The sequence below is a fragment of the Heptranchias perlo genome, unplaced genomic scaffold, assembly GCF_035084215.1.
Source record: "Heptranchias perlo isolate sHepPer1 unplaced genomic scaffold, sHepPer1.hap1 HAP1_SCAFFOLD_845, whole genome shotgun sequence".
Classification (NCBI taxonomy): domain Eukaryota; kingdom Metazoa; phylum Chordata; class Chondrichthyes; order Hexanchiformes; family Hexanchidae; genus Heptranchias; species Heptranchias perlo.
In genome coordinates, this window is record NW_027139882.1 from 33,004 (window position 1) to 45,775 (window position 12,772).

The following is a 12,772-nucleotide window of genomic DNA, read 5'->3' on the forward strand; positions in this document are numbered from 1 at the left end:
TCCCAGCCTGGCAACGGGCCGTCGTCATAGCAACCTCCAGCTCTTCAAATTAATTAACTCGCAGCAGCTCATTAAGAAAGAGAATGTCAGGAGGCCTCAACTGCAACAGAAGCACTTTGATTCATATAGAATCACAGAAAGTTACTGCACAGAAGGAGGCCATTTGGCCCATTGTGTCCGTGCCGGCCGAAAAAGAGCCACCCAGCTTAATCCCACTTTCCAGCTCTTGGTCCGTAGCCCTGCAGGTCACGGCTCTTCAGGTGCACATCCAGGTACTTTTTAAATGAGTTGAGGGTTTCTGCCTCTCCCACCCTCTCAGGCAGAGAGTTCCAGACCCCCACCACCCTCTGGGGGAAAAAAATTCTCCTCAGCTCCCCTCTAATCCTTCTACCAATTACTTTAAATCTATGCCCCCTGGTTATTGACCTCTCCGCTAAGGGAAATAGGTCCTCCCTATCCACACTATCTAGGCCCCTAATAATTTTATACACCTCAATTAAATCTCCCCTCAGCCTCCTCTGTTCCATAGAAAACAACCCCAGCCTATCCAATCTTTCCTCATAGCTAAAATTCTCCAGTCCTGGCAACATCCTCGTAAATCTCCTCTGTATCCAGATGTGCGATCACATCCTTCCTGTAATGTGGTGACCAGAACTGTACGCAGTACTCAAGCTGTGGCCTAACCAGTGTTTTATACAGTTCTAGCATAACCTCCCTGCTCTTATATTCTATGCCGCAGCTAATAAAGGAAAGTGATTTGAGTGCTGTTAAATTAACTATTTTTCCAAGGTGGATAATTTATATCTTTTGCTGTTTCTCTTTCAGTTAATGGATGGTGGTGCTGAAAGAAGGTTCCCAGCATCCCATCAAACACTCCCCGGGCAGGTACAGCACGGGTTAGATACAGAGTAAAGCTCCCTCTACACTGTCCCATCAAACACTCCCCGGGCAGGTACAGGGTTAGATACAGAGTAAAGCTCCCTCTACACTGTCCCATCAAACACTCCCAGGGCAGGGACAGCACGGGTTAGATACAGAGTAAAGCTCCCTCTACACTGTCCCATCAAACACTCCCAGGGCAGGTACAGCACAGGTTAGATACAGAGTAAAGCTCCCTCTACACTGTCCCATCAAACACTCCCAGGGCAGGTACAGCACGGGTTAGATACAGAGTAAAGCTCCCTCTACACTGTCCCATCAAACACTCCCAGGGCAGGTACAGGGTTAGATACAGAGTAAAGCTCCCTCTACACTGTCCCATCAAACACTCCCAGGGCAGGTACAGGGTTAGATACAGAGTAAAGCTCCCTCTACACTGTCCCATCAAACACTCCCAGGGCAGGTACAGGGTTAGATACAGAGTAAAGCTCCCTCTACACTGTCCCATCAAACACTCCCAGGGCAGGTACAGGGTTAGATACAGAGTAAAGCTCCCTCTACACTGTCCCATCAAACACTCCCAGGGCAGGTACAGCACGGGTTAGATACAGAGTAAAGCTCCCTCTACACTGTCCCATCAAACACTCCCAGGGCAGGTACAGGGTTAGATACAGAGTAAAGCTCCCTCTACACCGTCCCATCAAACACTCCCAGGGCAGGTACAGCACATTAAGGACGGGTGGGAGAAGAATTCAGCAAAGCTTGCCACTCCTGATATCTGTTGAAAATGCTGGGGAGAAGGCTTAGGCTTGGCTGTGATGACCCCCATGGTCGGTTAGCCTGCTGACTGAGCATCTGGGTTGATGCATGAATTCAGGCAAGCATTGACTGCCAGCTGTGCAGCTAGCCCCAGCATGGGTCAGCGTCTTCAGGAAAGGAGGAGAGAAAATGTTAATGGGGAGCTCCCTCTCCATAAAAAGCCTGTTGAGGCCGGGGGTCAATTGAAAAATTCAAAACTGAGATTGATCGATTTTTGTTGGGTGAGGGTATTAAGGGTTACGGAACCAAGGCGGGTAGATGCAGTTAGGATGCAGAGCAGCCGGGATCTAATTGAATGGCGGAACAGGCTCGAGGGGCTGAATGGCCTCCTCCTGTATCTGTGTAGAGGGAGCTTTACTCTGTATCTAACCCTTGATCCAGCAGCAAAGGAATGTATTTCACAGACGACACACTTTCATGTCTCCCCCACCTAGGCCGACATATGTCCCAGTAGCTGCAAGTAATCCTGTCAGTTCCTTTGCTGTTTGATTATTAGATAACACTTGTGTCTTCATCCCTGTGTGTCTGGGTCAGGGCCCCTGGATTAGTGAGCCAGGAATCCTCGGCTCTAAAGCTGCTTATCCCGGTCGATTAGCAAGGTTTAAACAAGGGCTGCGTGGCTCAGCTGGTGGGGACAGTATCAAGACATGCGGGCGGACGGCATCGGTGGGCAGTGAAAGACCAGCCGGCCCATCGAGCCTGCCCCCACGTTCATGATGCCCAGAGCAGCACCACGGGCCAACCATCACCACCAATACCACAGGCCAGCCATCCCCACCAGCACCACAGGCCAGCCATCCCCACCAGCACCACAGGCCAGCCATCACCACCAATACCACGGGCCAGCCATCCCCACCAATACCACAGGCCAGCCATCCCCACCAGCACCACGGGCCAGCCATCCCCACCAGCACCACGGGCCAGCCATCCCCACCAGCACCACAGGCCAGCCATCCCCACCAATACCACAGGCCAGCCATCCCCACCAGCACCACAGGCCAGCCATCCCCACCAGCACCACAGGCCAGCCATCCCCACCAGCACCACAGGCCAGCCATCCCCACCAATACCACAGGCCAGCCATCCCTACCAGCACCACAGGCCAGCCATCCCCACCAATACCACAGGCCAACCATCCCCACCAATACCACGGGCCAGCCATCCCCACCAGCACCACAGGCCAGCCATCACCACCAGCACCACAGGCCAGCCATCCCTACCAGCACCACGGGCCAGCCATCCCCACCAATACCACGGGCCAACCATCCCCACCAATACCACGGGCCAACCATCCCCACCAGCACCCAGCAGTGTGTTTTTGTGTCTGAGTACTGACCAACGGAAACTTGCACACACAGAACCACACACACACACACACACACAGCACCGTATACACACACAGAACCCCACACACACACACAGCACCGTATACACACACAGAACCACACACACACACACACACACACAGCACCGTATACACACACAGAACCACACACACACACACAGCACCGTATACACACACAGAACCACACACACACAGCACCGTATACACACACAGAACCACACACACACACACAGCACCGTATACACACACAGAACCACACACACAGCACCGTATACACACACAGAACCACACACACACGCACACACACACAGCACTGTATACACACACAGAACCACATACACACACAAAGCACCGTATACACACAGAACCACATACACATACATAGCACCATGTACACATAGAACCACATACACGCGCACAAAACCACACACACAGATTCACACAGCACCGTGCATGCAGAACCACAAACACACAGCACCATGTACACACAGACTCACACAGAACTGCGCACACATGTAGAGTCACGCATGCAAGCACAGTGCGCAAGCACAGAGCCCCACACACCACAGTGCGCATGCACAGAACTACATATATGCACAGCACCACGTACACACAGAACCACACACACACAGCACCATTGTAAACAATTTTACAACACCAAGTTATAGTCCAGCAATTTTATTTTAAATTCACAAGCTTTCGGAGGCTTCCTCCTTCTTTCGGAGGCTTCCACACAGCACCATGTGCACACAGAACTGCACACGCACAGCACCGTGTGCACAAAGAACCACACACACTGCACCATGTACATACATAACCACACACATGATCAGCATTGTGTACACACAGAACCAAACACGCTCAAGGCTGTGTACATAGAACCACACAAGCGCACAGAACCGTGTACACACAGAACCACACACGCACAGATCCACGTACACAGAACCACACCCTCGCACAGCACCGTGTACACAGAACCATGCACAGCACCGTGTACACGCACCACACACAAAACCGTCTGCACACATGTAATGGAGTTAACAATTACATGTAAAACATTTGAATGCAAAGTGTCTGTGATTGTGAATTATTCCAATTGTTACCCGTCAATAAAATCCCTCGAATTACATTAAGTACAGGTGGATAATGGAACGTGGCGGATAATTACTGATAGCCCCAGGTTTTGGTCTTACATGCACCTGGGCACGGGGAATGAAGACAAAAGTAGTATAAATAACAAATGACCCATTATGGCCCAGTTTCGATGTCTTGTGCTGTGCCGGTCCATTTGCCTTGTGTGTTAAGGAGCTCTCTGACTGCCATGCTCCTTTAAGGCAACAGCTTAAAGACTGAAGCTTTTCCTCTCTGGCTGACCTGTCCCTTTGAGACTCGCTCTGTCTCTTTAAAGCAACGGACTCTCTCTCTGGTTATCCTTTCACTTTTAAGTTTACCCTGTCCCTTTAAGACTCCTCATTGAGGCAAAAGAATAATCTCTCTCCCGTCCCTTTAAGGCAGTGTAATAGTGTGTGTGTGTGTGTCTCTCCTCTGCTCCTGTCCCATTAAGGTTTGCCCTGTCTCTTTCGTCTCTGCCCCCGTCCCATTAAGGTTTTCCCTGCCACGTTAAGTTGTGCCCAGTCCCTTTAAGACTCCCCTATCCCTTGAAGGTGTGTCCTGCCCCTTTAAGATAATAATAGTGCCTGTCCTGCGCGCTCTCCCCTCCGTTAAACTTTGCCCTCCCACTTTAAGGTGTGCCCTGCCCCTTTAAGGTATTATAATATTGTCTGTCCCGCTCTCGCCCCTCCGTTAAACTTTGCCCTCCCACTTTAAGGTGTGCCCTGCCCCTTTAAGGTAATATAATAGTGCCTGTCCTGCGCGCTCTCCCCTCCGTTAAACTTTGCCCTCCCACTTTAAGATGTGCCCTGCCCCTTTAAGGTATTATAATATTGTCTGTCCCGTGCTCTCTCCCCTCCGACTTTAAGGTGTGCCCTGCCCCTTTAAGGTATTATACTAGTGTCTGTCCTGCGCTCTCTCCCCTCCGTTAAAATTTTCACCTGCCACTTTAAAGTGTGCCCTGTCCCTTTAAGATGTGTCCTGTCCCTTTAAGACGCACGTGCCCCTTTAAGAGGGGGGGGTGGGGCTCCCTCCGCCCCTCCCCGGTGACGCAGTGATGACCTCAATGCCGCTTTGGGAGAATTTAACCGCCGGAGCGGCAGGATAACGAAATCGGCCGCCGGCCGGCCGGACTAACCGGACCTTTTACCTCAGCGGCCTCGGCCGGGGGGGGGTGACCCGGGGTCTCGGGCGGCTGGAGTGGGGGGGCAATCACAGCCTCCATTGCCCCCGCCGCCGCCGCCGCCGCCGAGCGGCCTCTCCGACTCCTCCCCCCTCCATCGACTGCGCGCCTGCTTCTCCCGGACCCGTCATTGACGTCACGTCCGCGCCAAGCGCCGCCTCCCTCCGCCGGCATCAAATAGTCCCCGAAATAGCCCCTGACTCTGAGGGGAAAATTCGCGCCCCCGGCCGCTGGGTTCGCCGCTTCCACATCGTCAACCGACGGACTTTTTTTTTTAACCGGGGGAATCCTCAAATATTTCGGGCGCCGGTATTAAAAAAAATCAGATTTTGATTCAACCCTACGGGGAGGGCGGAGGGATTTGTAATGGAGCCCGGGTGCTGGCGCCACCTAACCTGACGGCCTCGTGTCCCGCCCACCGCTGCTGCTGATTGGCCGGTCCGCTGTCACTCACTACCGTCCCGCCCGGTGGTTGGCGGAGGTCGCTGTCAGTCAGGCTCGGAGGGGCGGGGGCGAAGGAGCAGGTTTGGGTGCGCTGGCTGGTTTCTCCTTGTTTTCTGTCTGAGGAGAAACATTGTAGCTGAGGCTGAGAGTGGTACCTGGCGGAGGAGGGAGCCTAGGCAACGGGAGCCCAGGCAACGGGAGCCCAGGCAACCAGGGGACCCGGCAACCAGGGGACCAGGTCAGTGCTGTATCTTGTGCCCATCGCCCCCCATCCTCCTCCTGCCCATTGCCCCCCATCACTGCCCACCCTCCTCATGCCCTTGGTCCCATCCTCCTCCCCATTGCCCCCCATCACTGCCCACCCTCCTCATGCCCTTGGTCCCATCCTCCTCCCCATTGCCCCCCATCAGTGCCCACCCTCCTCATGCCCTTGATCCCATCCCCCTGCCCATTGCCCCTCATCAGTGCCCACCCTCCTCATGCCCTTGGTCCCATCCTCTTGCCCATTGCCCCCCATCACTGCCCACCCTCCTCATGCCCTTGGTCCCATCCCCCTGCCCATTGACCCCCATCACTGCCCATCCTCCTCATGCCCTTGGTCCCATCCTCTGGCTCATTGCCCCCCATCAGTGCCCACCCTCCTCATGCCCTTGGTCCCATCCTCCTGCCCATTGCCCCCCATCAGTGCCCACCCTCCTCATGCCCTTGATACCATCCCCCTGCCCATTGCCCCTCATCATTGCCCACCCTCCTCATGCCCTTGGTCCCATCCTCCCCATTGACCCCCATCAGTGCCCACCCTCCTCATGCCCTTGGTCCCATCCTCCTCCCCATTGACCCCCATCAGTGCCCACCCTCCTCATGCCCTTGGTCCCATCCCCCTGCCCATTGACCCCCATCACTGCCCATCCTCCTCATGCCCTTGGTCCCATCCTCTGGCTCATTGCCCCCCATCAGTGCCCACCCTCCTCATGCCCTTGGTCCCATCCTCTTGCCCATTGCCCCCCATCACTGCCCACCCTCCTCATGCCCTTGGTCCCATCCCCCTGCCCATTGACCCCCATCACTGCCCATCCTCCTCATGCCCTTGGTCCCATCCTCTGGCTCATTGCCCCCCATCAGTGCCCACCCTCCTCATGCCCTTGGTCCCATCCTCCTGCCCATTGCCCCCATCAGTGCCCACCCTCCTCATGCCCTTGATACCATCCTCCTGCCCATTGACCCCCATCAGTACCCACCCTCCTCATGCCCTTGATACCATCCTCCTGCCCATTGCCCCCCATCAGTGCCCACCCTCCTTATGCCCTTGATACCATCCTCCTGCCTATTGCCCCCCATCAGTGCCCACCCTCCTCATGCCCTTGGTCCCATCCTGCTGCCCATTGCCCCCCATCACTGCCCACCCTCCTCATGCCCTTGTTCCCATTCACCTGCCCATTGCTAGTCATCTGTGCCCACCCTCCTCATGCCCTTGGTCCCATCCTGCTGCCCATTGCCCCCCATCAGTGCCCACCCTCCTCATGCCCTTGGTCCCATCCCCCTGCTCATTGCCCCCCATCAGTGCCCACCCTCCTCATGCCCTTGGTCCCATCCTCCTGCCCATTGCTGGCCATCTGTGCCCACCCTCCTCGTGCCCTTGGTCCCATCCTCCTCCCCATTGCCCCCTATCAGTGCCCATCCTCCACATGCCCATGGTCCCATCCTCCTGCCCATTACCCCATCAGTGCCCATACTCCTTGTGCCCTTTATTCCATCCTCCTTCCCATTGCCCCCATCCTCTTCATGCCCTTGATCCCATCCTCCTGCCCATTGCCCCTGTGAATGCCCATCCTCCTCATGCCCTCGGTCCCATCCTCCTGCCCATTTCCCCCCCATCAGTGCCCAACCTCCTTATGCCCTTGATTGCAGCCTCATATCCATTGCTCCCATCGTCGTGGCTCATTGCCCCATCTGTGCTCATCCTATTCTTGCCCTATGCACCAATCCTCATGCCCATTGCATCCCTGCACATTGCCATCTGTGCCCACCCTCATCAAGCCACTAGTCCTATCCTCACGCCCATTATGCCCATCCTCATTGCTCCCATCTATGCCTATCCTCACTGCCCCATCTGTGCCCATTCCCACTGTGCCTGCTACTGTAAATCATGCCCATCCTCACGACTCAACCGTGCCTGTCCTTACTGTGCCCACCATCGCTGCTCTAGTCAATCATGCCCCATCACTCTTAACTGTGCCCATCCTCACCCTGTCCCAACTACCAGCCTCCCATCTGTGCCCCTCATCATCCTTGCCTCTTCTGTGCCCATTCTCATTCTGGCTGCCCTCACCTGTGCCCCTCTCCACTCTACGACCATCATTGTCTCTTCCTTGCCCACCTTGATGGTGCCAATCCCTTGCCACGTGCCCATTTTGCTGGTTCACCCATACCCGTTCTTGTGTGTTTCCCTCTGTCGCTGTCTGACTTTCGCCCACCTCACTTGCTGCTGTCTCACCCTCCTCCTCACCCAGTATATTGGCCCCCATCTCCGACAGCCTGGTCGTTCTCCCCCAATTCCCTCCCAGCTCGCAAACCCTCCCACAAACCTGTAGTTCATCTACAGAAAGTCACCATTTTCATTCATCGTGCAGTGATTTAAAACGATTCTATAAATACATTTTAAAAAAAAGATTGGGTTAATGCGACTGATCTGACTCCTCGGGAAGTGTCGTGTGAGATTCTGTACATCATCTATTGCGGATTTTATGAGGTAGATTGGGAAGGAGGTGCGAGAATTTATATCTCTCTGTTTTAATATGTAATAATATCAGAGCTGTGTGGTTGGAGATAAACCTTGTCTTGTGGCTTCTTATCGCAGTGGCTGGGCTGGGATTTGAAGTCCGGTGTTGTAATATTTGTGCAGTTGTTTTATTTTGTGTGCGGTTTCCTAGATCTGTGAAGGGACAGAGCGAGTTTCTGTCAGTCCCTGGGCATCGATGTAAAATGTCTGACAAAATACTGCACGACTCTTTCACTGGAAGTCTCAGGGCCTCTACACCAAGGGAAGAGAGATGTGTTCTTACTTTGCCATCTATAGAATTTCAAGCGTCTTATCTATTTTTTGTTTGACTGAGAATTAAAAACAGGATTTCATGGTGTAAATTAAGACTTAACGTTCTGTCAAACAGTGTTTGTACCAATTTAATCAGGATATCTCCTCGTAAATCCAGCTCCCTCACACTGTCACTGAGTAACCCCTCCCTCTCCCCCAGCGCCCTGTGTTACTGACTGTCTCTCTACTGATGTTAATCCCTCTCCCTCACACTGTCACTCAGTAACCCCTCTCCCCCAGCGCCCTGTGTTACTGACTGTATCTCTACTGATGTTAATCCAGCTCCCTCACACTGTCACTCAGTAACCCCTCTCCCCCAGCGCCCTGTGTTACTGACTGTCTCTCTACTGATGTTAATCCCTCTCCCTCACACTGTCACTCAGTAACCCCTCTCCCCCAGCGCCCTGTGTTACTGACTGTATCTCTACTGATGTTAATCCAGCTCCCTCACACTGTCTCTCAGTAACCCCTCTCCCCCAGGGCCCTGTGTTACTGACTGTATCTCTACTGATGTTAATCCCTCTCCCTCACACTGTCACTCAGTAACCCCTCTCCCCCAGCGCCCTGTGTTACTGACTGTATCTCTACTGATGTTAATCCCTCTCCCTCACACTGTCACTCAGTAACCACTGCCAAGTAGAAACAGTCTCTCCCTGAATATCACATCAAAACCCCTCAAAAATTTGAACACCTCTATTAAATCTCCCCTTAACCTTCTCTGCTCGAAGGAGAACAATCCCAGCTTCTCCAGTCTCTCCACATAACTGAAGTCCATCATCCCTGGTACCATTCTAGTAAATCTCCTCTGCACCCTCTCCAAGGCCTTGACATCCCTCCTAAAGTGCGGACACAAAACTGCAGCTGGGGCCTAACCAGTGATTTATAAAGGATCACCAGAACTTCCTTGCTTTTGCACTCTGTGCCTCTATTAATAAATCTAAGGATCCAATATGCTTTACTAACATTGCTGCCTTTGTTTTCCACTGGTGCTGTTTAATGGCGGACGAGCAGTTTTAAATGTTTCAGTTAGGAGTTACGTGCAGGACGCAATCGATGGACTGTTGTGGGAGGAGTCCGGCAGCTGTTTACGTTGCCCCGACCCTAGGGTTTGACTCTCTTGCTTTCAATCGGGAATGGTCGCTGGTACCTTGAAGCAGATCTGATGGCAAGAGATTTTCGTGGGTGCCTTGAATTTGCATTTCTGTAGCGCCTTTCATGACCTCAGGATGTTCCAAAGTGCTTGACAGCCAATGAGGTACTTTTTGAACGTAGTCACTGTTGTAATGTAGGAAACACGGCCAATTTGAGCACAGCAAGATCCCACAAACAGCAATGTTACGATGACCAGATCATCAGTTTATTATTTATGTCGGTTGCGGTATAAATATTGGCCCAGGACACCTGGGAGAACTCCCCCTGCTCTTCTTCGAAATAGTGTCTGCGGGATCTTTCACATCCACCTGAGAGGGGCAGACGGGGCCTCGGTTTAACGTCTCATCTGAAAAATGGCATCTTCGACAGTGCAGCACTCCCTCAGTTCTACGCTGGGAGGGTCCGTCTGGATTATGTCCCTGAAGTGGGACTTGAACCTATGATCTCCGGACTCCGAGGCGAGAGTGCTGCCCACTGTGCCACGGCTGACACCGATTGCAGCCCTAACACAGGTCAGCTAGCTTCTCTTGGGTCTGCATTAAGCCACTGAGGCGAGCCTATGCACCTTTTTTGTTTCACTGACACAAGTTTATTTTCCGTGTTTGTGCAATTTCCTAATTGACAGACTTGATCCATTCCTGAAATATTTGATCTCTGATAGGTTGGGCCTGATGTGTGAGACGCTTCGCAAAGAAATCCGGACTGCCCGTACAATTAAGAGCGTAATTTAGTAAACACGGTGAGGTAGTGAATCAGGAATGTGATTCAGGGGAGTAAAGTACAGCAGAAAAAAGCATCGTAAACCCAGCAATAAAATACTTTTTTGTTTGGTCGCTCTGGTTTCCTCAGGGCTGACGAAAAAGCGGAGAATGGCTGGTGTAATCTTCGAACCATACGGCACAGAAGGAGGCCATTCGGCCCATTGTGCCTGTGCCGGCTCTTTGAAAGAGCTATCCAATTGATCCCACTCCCTCCTGCTCTTTCCCCGTAGCACTGCAAATTTTTCCTTTTCAAGTATTTGTCCAATTCAGCTTTTGAAATTTACGATTGCATCTGCTTCCACCGCCCTTTCAGGCAGCGCATTCCAGATCAGAACAACCCGCTGCGTTTTTAAAAAAAAGTCTCCTCATCTCCCCCTCTGGTTCTTTTACCAATTATCTTAAATCTGTGTCCTCTGATTACCAACCCTCCTGCCAGTGGAAACAGTTTCTCCCTATTTATTCTATCAAAGCCCCTCATGATTTTGAACACCTCTATTAATCTTAACCTTCTCTGCTCTAAGGAGAACAATCCCAGCTTCTCCAGTCTCTCCAAATAACTGAAGTCCCTCATCCCTGGTACCATTCTAGTAAATCTCCTCTGCACCCTCTCCAAGGCCTTGATATGTAAAAATACTGTCCCTTTTTTTAAATTTTTGGTCGCTCAGTGCTGATGAGAAAGCGGAGGGCGATCATACTCTAGTGAGAGCCAATGCCTTCGGAGGGAGGAGGGTGAGCCGAAGCTTGTTCGAAGAGCTGGGTTTTGAGAAGAAACGTTAGCCCCGGAGTTGATGCGTGTACAAGCTGCACCTTTTGATCAGGACTCTTAGATGCAAACAGGAGTAGGAATTGTGGCTGGGTTTTTTTTTCTCTCTCTCACTTCCCTTTAAAGCCAGTCTCAGTAAAAGTGACCACTAAACTCGTAAAAACGCAACTGATTTCACTATTGTCCCTTTTGGGGAAGGAAACCGTCCGTCCTTACCCGGTCTGGACCTATATGTGACTCCAGTCCCCACACCAGCGTGGTCACTGCCCTCTGAATTGGGCCTAGCAAGCCACTCGGTTGTATCAAACCACTTGCAGCTCAAGAAGGCAGCCCACCACCATCTTATCAAGCACAACTCGGGGATGGGCAATAAATGGTGGACTTGCCAGCGACACCCACATCCCCAGAACGAGTCATAGAATCATACAGCCTTACAGCACAGAAGGAGGTCAGTCGGCCCATCGTGTGTGTGTGTGTGTGTGTGTGTGTGTGTGTAAAAAAAATAGTCAGTGGCCAACAGTAGCTGCCAAATCCGCTCTGGATGGGATCAGCTAACTGGGCACCGGGCAGAGATGTGGCATGTGTAGGGCAGGGGGAATTTGGAACAGGAGCAGGCCATTCAGCCCCTCGAGCCTGCTCTGCCATTCAATTAGATCATGGCTCTCTGAAAGAGCTCGCCAAATAGCCCTACCCCTGCTGCTCTTTCCCCATAGCCCTGCAAAATTTTTCCCCTTTAACTATTTATCCAATTCCCTTTTGAAAGTTACTATTGAATCTGCTTCCACCGCCCTTTCAGGCAGTGCATTCTACTTGAAAGCTCTTTGTTTTTTGGTTTGTGTAATAGGAGGTATGAATCTGTGCTTTAATGCAGTATTGGGTATGGTGATGCAGTGGTCATGTTACTGGACTAGTGACCCAGAGAACGTGAGTTCAAACCCCACCATAAATAAAAAGCTGGTGTCACTAAAAGTGACCATGAAGCTGTCGGATTGTCAGAAAAGCTCAACTGGTTCACTAGTGTCCGTTGAGGGACGGAAACCTGCCGTCCTTACCCGGTCTGGTCTGGGCCTATATGCAACTCCAGTCCCACACCTACGTGGTTGACTCCGAATTGCCCGCTGTAGGTTAGCAGGTCGCCTAGTAAGACCCCTAGTGGTTCAAGATCAAGTCCCACCCCCACTGGGGATAAATGCCTGCCTTGCGAGTGATACCCACATTTATCCTT

The 12,772-nt window shown here is 52.3% G+C and overlaps 1 protein-coding gene and 1 long non-coding RNA gene across 2 annotated transcripts in view; one reads left to right on the forward strand and one right to left on the reverse strand.

Moving 5' to 3' along the window:
• The window catches only part of LOC137319429 (uncharacterized), a 36,168-nt gene extending 30,696 nt beyond the window's left edge, over positions 1–5,472 (reverse strand). Inside the window, exon 1 of the long non-coding RNA XR_010962153.1 lies at positions 5,304–5,472. This is a non-coding gene — a long non-coding RNA (uncharacterized lncRNA). The remainder of the gene's footprint in view (positions 1–5,303) is intronic.
• A 350-nt stretch (positions 5,473–5,822) lies between these two features.
• Positions 5,823–12,772, forward strand: part of LOC137319428 (MEF2 transcription factor homolog) — a 29,983-nt gene continuing 23,033 nt past the window's right edge. The window contains exon 1 of the mRNA XM_067981634.1: positions 5,823–6,018. The gene's annotated coding sequence lies outside the window, so the exon portion shown is untranslated. The remainder of the gene's footprint in view (positions 6,019–12,772) is intronic.